The sequence below is a fragment of the Capra hircus genome, chromosome 4 (genome assembly GCF_001704415.2).
Source record: "Capra hircus breed San Clemente chromosome 4, ASM170441v1, whole genome shotgun sequence".
NCBI lineage: Eukaryota > Metazoa > Chordata > Mammalia > Artiodactyla > Bovidae > Capra > Capra hircus.
In genome coordinates this window covers 88,388,220-88,395,830 of record NC_030811.1, presented here as the reverse complement: position 1 = coordinate 88,395,830, position 7,611 = coordinate 88,388,220, and positions in this window count along the sequence as shown.

Here is a 7,611-nt window from a genome sequence, read left to right as displayed (position 1 = left end):
CTTTTAGATGATCAGAGTAACGTGGAAGGAATAGAGCGAAGTCTCACTTGTTTCCCTTCCACTGTTACACTTCTTAGATTCTGAGGAAACTTCTCTGCACATCAGTTTAGCCTGGCAGTCCTGAAAATACTTTCCTTTTAGTGTTCACTATAGTAACAATTTTAACAGTTTTCTACAAGTTTTTCAGCAACAAAGATGATTCATTGCAAACATCTGTCAAAGCTATCGCTTTTTGTCCTTTTGGTTTATAAGACTGCAGAATTTGAGCTCCTGAACAAACTCCTGGCTTTGAGTCCCTTAGAATTTTATAAATCATAATACTTCAAAAAGTTCTAAGAATCCAATTTAAAAAAAAAACACATTAATGTCTCTGAAATCAGGATGTTTCTGCATGCATCATCAGTCATGTGGACATAGATGTAATTTTAGTAATTATGGTCATAGATATTCAAATTGTCATCACTTCAGCTGAGTTAAAGGCATTGTTGGTACCACATACGTTGAATGTAACTGATGTTCAGAGAGATTTATAAAAGGGATGCCAGTAATGTGGTAGAGAATCCTGGAGACTATTGGGAGCACTGTTTTATGTGTTTTTTTGGCCATACCTCATGATGCATGTGGAATCTTAGCTCCCTGACCAAGAATTGAACCCAAACCTCCTGCACTGAAGGGCTTCCCAGGTGGCACTAGTGGTAAAGAACCTACCCGCCAGTGCAGGAGACATAAGAGACTTGGGTTCAGTCCCTGGTCCGGGAAGACCCCCTGAAGGAGGGCATGGCAACCCACTCCAGTATTCTTGCCTGGAGAATCCCATGGACAGAGGAGCTTGACGGGTTCCAGTTCATGGGGTCGCAAAGAGTCAGACATGACTGAAGCAGCTTAGCGTGCACACAGGTTCCTGCACTGACAGCACAGAGTCTTAACCAGGGAAGTCCTCGGGAGCACTCTTTTAATGCTGCACCACATTCTTGGTGCATGGAGGATGAGATTGTATAGAAAACTCCTAAGTTATAGGAAAGCATTGTATCAGAGTTTATTGGAAGGGATTTTTCTTTCATTGTAATTTATAAAATAATGACTGATCTTGCAAACAATTTTATCAATTTATACTGATGAAATACAGTAGCTATTAAATACAATTTAGCTAACCTGTATTGGTGCTAACTGTGTGTTGACCAGGCATAGTGTGAAGGGTTTTAAATGGATTATCTCAGTTCAATCTTCACTGGAACTCTACAAGGTAGATATGTTTATTATCCACATTTTAAAAGAAGATTTATTTAATTATTTATTTTAGTGTTTGGCTGTGGTGGGTCTTTTCGTTGCTGCATGTGGGCTTTCTGTAGTCGTAGTGAGTGGCGGCTACTCTCTAGTTGTGGTGCAAGGGCTTCTCATTGCAGTGACTTCTCTTGTTGCAGAGACGGGCTCAGTAGTTGGCGGCTCTGGGACGCTAGAGCGCAGCTCAGTAGTTGTGGCGTTCTGGCTTAGTTGCCCCATGGCATGTGGGATCTTCCCAGACCAGGGATCAAACCCTGGTCTCCTGCATTGGCAGACAGATTCTTTACCAGAGTCACCAGGTAAGCCCTATTATCCACATTTTTACAAATGAGAAAATTGAGGCCCAGAGAAACTAACATTCACAGAGTTTTGCCCTTAGTAATGGATGGAGGCAGAACTCAAACTCAGGCAGTCTAGTTTTAGAGCAAGGGTTTTAACGCACTATATCCAACTGTTTCGCATTAGCAGTAACACTTTTTTGGCCAATGAAGTAAGCTGTCTTATTTTGAAAATTTTTATATGTTTTGTCTCCCCATCTAGACCTTTGTTGTTGTTATTGTTGTTCAGTAGCTAAGTCATGTCATACTGTTTGCTACCCCAGGGATGGCAGCCCACCAGGCTCCTCTGTCCATGGGGATTCTCCAGGCAGGAATACTGGAGTGGGTTAGCATGCCCTCCTCCAGGGGAATCTTCCCAACCCAGGGATCAAACCCAGGTCTCCCACATTGCAGGCATTCTTTACCAGCTGAGCCACCAGGGAAGCCCTCAGATATCATCTGAGTATCTGAGGTTAAAAGATGATCTAGGCTTTAAGGATCATTAAGTCAAGAATCTATTTTCTTCCTCTACACATTTGGGTCTTTAGCATTCTGGCACTGTGCCTAGTTAATGCTTATTAAATGTCCCAGGACAGAACAGAATTTTGCACTCTGTTGATCTTAAGGTTACAGCCTTCCTCAGGGGGTTATATGAGGACTCCTTCAGTTGTAAGAAAGAGAAACTATAGTGATATTGTGCCTTTTTTTTGATAGTGCAGTATACAAAGCCTTCTACCAGGGGACTCTCTCATGAGATGGCAGCTTTCAGGGAGTCCATGCTGGGATCCTCTTCTTGGTTGCCCCCAGAGAGAGTTTCTGTCTCCTGCACACTGCAGGTGGAGTACTGGCAGGTGGCTTTAGACTTGACCTTGCAGCTTCACTCACCTTGTGCTTCCTCCTTTTTCTTTTTTTGGCCATGCCATGAGACTTGTGGGATCTTAGTTTCTGGACCAGGGATTGAACTCAGGGACCCCAAGAGTGGAAGCATGGAGTCCTAATCACTGGACCTTCTGGGGATTCCTACCTGGTGCTTTAAATCTGGAGCAAACAATGCAAAAATCACTCAGTTCAGTTCAGTTCAGTCACGCAATCGTGTCCGACTACTTGTGACTCCATGAATCACAGCATGCCAGGCCTCCCTGTCTATCATCAACTTTCGGAGTTCACTCAGACTCATGTCCATTGAGTCGGTGATGCCATCCAGCCATCTCATCCTCGGTCGTCCCCTTCTCCTCCTACCCTCAATCCCTCCCAGCATCAGAGTCTTTTCCAGTGAGTCAATTCTTCGCATGAGGCGGCCAAAGTACTGGAGTTTCAGCTTTAGCATCATTCCTTCCAAAGAAATCCCAGGGCTGATCTCCTTCAGAATGGACTTGTTGGATCTCCTTGCAGTCCAAGGGACTCTCAAGAGTCTTCTCCAACACCACAGTTCAAAAGCATCAATTCTTCAGTGCTCAGCCTTCTTCACAGTCCAACTCTCACATCCATACATGACCACAGGAAAAACCATAGCCTTGACTAGACGGACCTTTGTTGGCAAAGTAATGTCTCTGCTTTTGAATATGCTATCTAGGTTGGTCATAACTTTTCTTCCAAGGAGTAAGCGTCTTTTAATATCATGGCTGCAGTCACCATCTGTATTGATTTTTTAGCCCCCCAAAATAAAGTCTGACACTGTTTCCACTGTTTCCCCATCTATTTCCCACGAAGTGATGGGACCAGATGCCAAAGATCATTAAGATTCATTAAATGTACCTGCAGAGGCCAGGAGTGTCACATAGTAGTGGTAGAGGAGTTCTGACTAGCCTGTTAATAGACGGTTGTTGGGCCGGCCACTGGATACTCCAATGATGCCTCAGTCCCTATCTATCTTCTCAAATTTATTATGGGGGTACAGCGGTATTGCATTTGCTTTAAAAAGATAATAATTTTATTTGTTTATTTTTGGCTATACTGGGTCTTTGTTGCTGTGCGGGCCTTTTCTCTAGTTGCAGCGAGCGGAGGCTACTCTTCATTGCAAGAGTGTCGGCTTCTTGTTGCCGTGGCTTCTCTTGTTGCACAGCACAGGCTCTAGGGCGTGAAGCTTCGGTAGTTGCAGTGTATGGGCTCAATAGTTGCAATTCCAGGCTCTGGAGCACAGGCTCAATAGTTGTGGCACACGGGCTTAGTTGCTTCTCGGCGTATGGGATCTTCCAGAATCAGGGACTGAACGCATGCCTTTTACATTGGCAGGTGGGTTCTTTATTATTGAGCCACCAGGGGAGCCCCAGAGGTATTTCCTGAAACTCATTTCAGATAGGCCTTCCCTGGCTAAAGTAGTTTCATCCCTCTTGCCCCTCTCCATCCTCTTATCTTGCTTTACTTTTGCTATAGCATTTGTCATCTCTGGACACAGTGACTTTGACGGCTAGCTGCTATTTCCCCAGTACCTGGCACATTTCTAAATGAATACTTAAATAAATGAATCCAAAGGTTGAAAGAGAACCTAGGCTCATAAGGGACTAGAATTGAAAACTGGAAAACCTTTGGGACCTGGGGCAGTTTCTCTCCCAAGGGTGAGTTTATAGGGCCACATATTTGTTCATCTTTACTTTTCTATTCCCATCTGCTTTTTTGACTTCCCTCTAGAGACTAAGGTGGAGGGAGGGAGGAATAAAGAGAAGCAAGATACTTTAAAAACCAGAGGTTTCTAAATCCAAAGGCTCATTAGAATCATCACAGGATCATTTTAAAAACACTGATTCCTGGGTCTCACTCAAGACCACTTGTGTTAAAATTTCCACGGATGGGGCTCTGAGATATGTAATTTTAAAATGCACATTTAGGGACTTTCCTAGTGTCCAGCATTAAGAAACCACCTTGTAATGCATAGGACTATGGTTCCATCCCTTGTCAGGGAACTAAGATCCCACATGGCTTGAGGCAACTGCTGAACCGAGAGCCACAACGAAGGATCTTCTGTGTGGCAACTAAGACCCAATGCAGCCAAAAATAAATATTTTTTAAGAAATAAAATGCATATTTAGCTAGCCAAGCACTAACGTATAGCTGGGTTTCTGAGAACCTCTGCTTTAACAAATCAAGCTTTCCCCAAAATGTTGTGTAGAGTGGACATCTTCAACAAACGTTTCCTGAGGCCACCTAACAGGAGTCAGGCATTGGAGTAGGTGCTAAGAGACTGTAGGAAAGAAAACTAAAGATGTCTAACTTCCTTGTGGTTAATCCCATACACAGGAAAAGGGAGTGAGATACCTTATTTCTTTATACATTCCATTTTACAAGTACCTGGAAAACAGACTCATATTATTATGGTAAGGGTAGAGTCTTAGTTGAGATGTCAAAAGACCTAATTTCTAATCTTTCCTCTGCCACCTACAGGGTATGTCTTCTTGGGCATTTCATGTCCCTACTCTGAGCATTAATTTCCACAACAAAAAACTGAGATATTATCTTCTCTGTGTACCTCTCAGAGAGTTATTACAATTAGAAGAAGTAATGCAAAAATTGACTCATTGGAAAAGACTCTGATGCTGGGAGGGATTGGGGGCAGGAGGAGAAGGGGACAACAGATGATGAGATGGCTGGATGGCATCTGAGTGAACTCTGGGAGTTGGTGATGGACAGGGAGGCCTGGCGTGCTGCGATTCATGGGGTCGCAAAGAGTCGGACACAACTGAGCGACTGAACTGAACTGAACTGAATGCAAAAATGCCTTGAAAATTACACAAACATTAGCTACTCTGTTTTTTCCACAGATCTTATAGCTGAACACGACTGAGCAACTGAACTGAACTATAGCCTCTACATTTTTTAAGATCATACATTTTTATTTTTAAGATAAAGTACATCTGTAAGCGCACAGTTCAAATCAAGAAAGATATACCCAAAGCTGTCAATTGTGAATACCTACAAAGGTTGGAATAGCCAGCAGGGAGCAGAGGACTATAAACCCAAAAAGGGAACTTTTCTGTACATTGTTTAGAACATTCTGGTTCAGTTCAGTTCAGTTGCTCAGTCGTGTCCGACTCTTTGCGACCCCATGAATTGCAGCACGCCAGGCCTCCCTGTCCATCACCAACTCCCGGAGTTCACTCAGACTCACGTCCATCGAGTCCATGATGCCATCCAGCCATCTCATCCTCGGTCATCCCCTTCTCCTCTTGCCCCCAATCCCTCCCAGCATCAGAGTCTTTTCCAATGAGTCAACTCTTCTCATGAGGTGGCCAAAGTACTGGAGCTTCAGCTTTAGAATCATTCCTTCCAAAGAAATCCTAGGACTGATCTCCTTCAGAATGGACTGGTTGGATCTCCTTGCAGTCCAAGGGACTCTCAAGAGTCTTCTTCAACACCGCAGTTCAAAAGCATCAGTTCTTCAGTGCTCAGCCTTCTTCACAGTCCAACTCTCACATCCATACCTGACCACAGGAAAAACCATAGCCTTGACTAGACAGACCTTAGTCGGCAAAGTAACGTCTCTGCTTTTGAATATGCTATCTAGGTTGGTCATAGCTTTTCTTCCAAGGAGTAAGTGTCTTTTAATTGCGTGGCTGCAATCACCATCTGCAGTGATTCTGGAGCCCAAAAAAATAAAGTCTGACATTGTTTCCACCGTTTCCCCATCTATTTCCCATGAAGTGATGGGACCGGATACCATGATCTTCGTTTTCTGAATGTTGAGCTTTAAGCCAACTTTTTCGCTCTCCTCTTTCACTTTCATCCAGAGGCTTTTTAGCTCCTCTTCACTTTCTGCCATAAGGGTGGTGTCATCTGCATATTTGAGGTTATTGATATTTCTCCCAGCAATCTTATTCCAACTTGTGTTTCTTCCAGTCCAGCTTTCTCACGATGTACTCTGCATATAAGTTAAATAAGCAGGGTGACAATATACAGCCTTGACATATTCCTTTTCCTATTTGGAACCAGTCTGTTCCATGTCCAGTTCTAACTGTTGCTTCCTGACCTGCATACAGATTTCTCAAGAGGCAGGTCAGGTGGTCTGGTATTCCCATCTCTTTCAGAATTTTCCACAGTTTATTGTGATCCACACAGTCAAAGGCTTTGGCATAGTCAATAAAGCAGAAATAGATGTTTTTCTGGAACTCTCTTGCTTTTTCCATGATCCAGCGGATGTTGGCAATTTGATCTCTGGTTCCTCTGCCTTTTCTAAAACCAGCTTGAACATCAGGGAGTTCACGGTTCACGTATAGCTGAAGCCTGGCTTGGAGAATTTTGAGCATTACTTACTAGCATGTGAGATGAGTGCAATTGTGCGGTAGTTTGAGCATTCTTTGGCATTGCCTTTCTTTGGGATTTCAATGAAAACTGACCTTTTCCAGTCCTGTGGCCACTGCTGAGTTTTCCAAATTTGCTGGCATATTGAGTGCAACACTTTGACAGCATCATCTTTCAGGATTTGAAATAGCTCAACTGGAATTCCATCACCTCCACTAGCTTTGTTCGTAGTGATGCTTTCTAAGGCCCACTTGACTTCACATTCCAAGATGTCTGGCTCTAGATTAGTGATCACATCATCATGATTATCTGGGTCGTGAAGATCTTTTTTGTACAGTTCTTCCATGTATTCTTGCCACCTCTTCTTAATATCTTCTGCTTCTGTTAGGTCTATACCATTTCTGTCCTTTATTGAGCCCATCTCTGCATGAAATGTTCCGTTGGTATCTCTAATTTTCTTTAAGAGATCTCTAGTCTTTCCCATTCCGTTGTTTTCCTCTATTTCTTTGCATTGATCGCTGAAGAAGGCTTTCTTATCTCTTCTTGCTATTCTTTGGAACTCTTCATTCAGATGCTTATATCTTTCCTTTTCTCCTTTGCTTTTCGCCTCTCTTCTTTTCACAGCTATTTGTAAGGCCTCCCCAGACAGCCATTGTGCTTTTTTGCATTTCTTTTCCATGGGGGTGGTCTTGATCCCTGTCTCCTGTACAATGTCACGAACCTCATTCTATAGTTCATCAGGCATTCTATCTATCAGATCTAGGCCCTTAAATCTATTTCT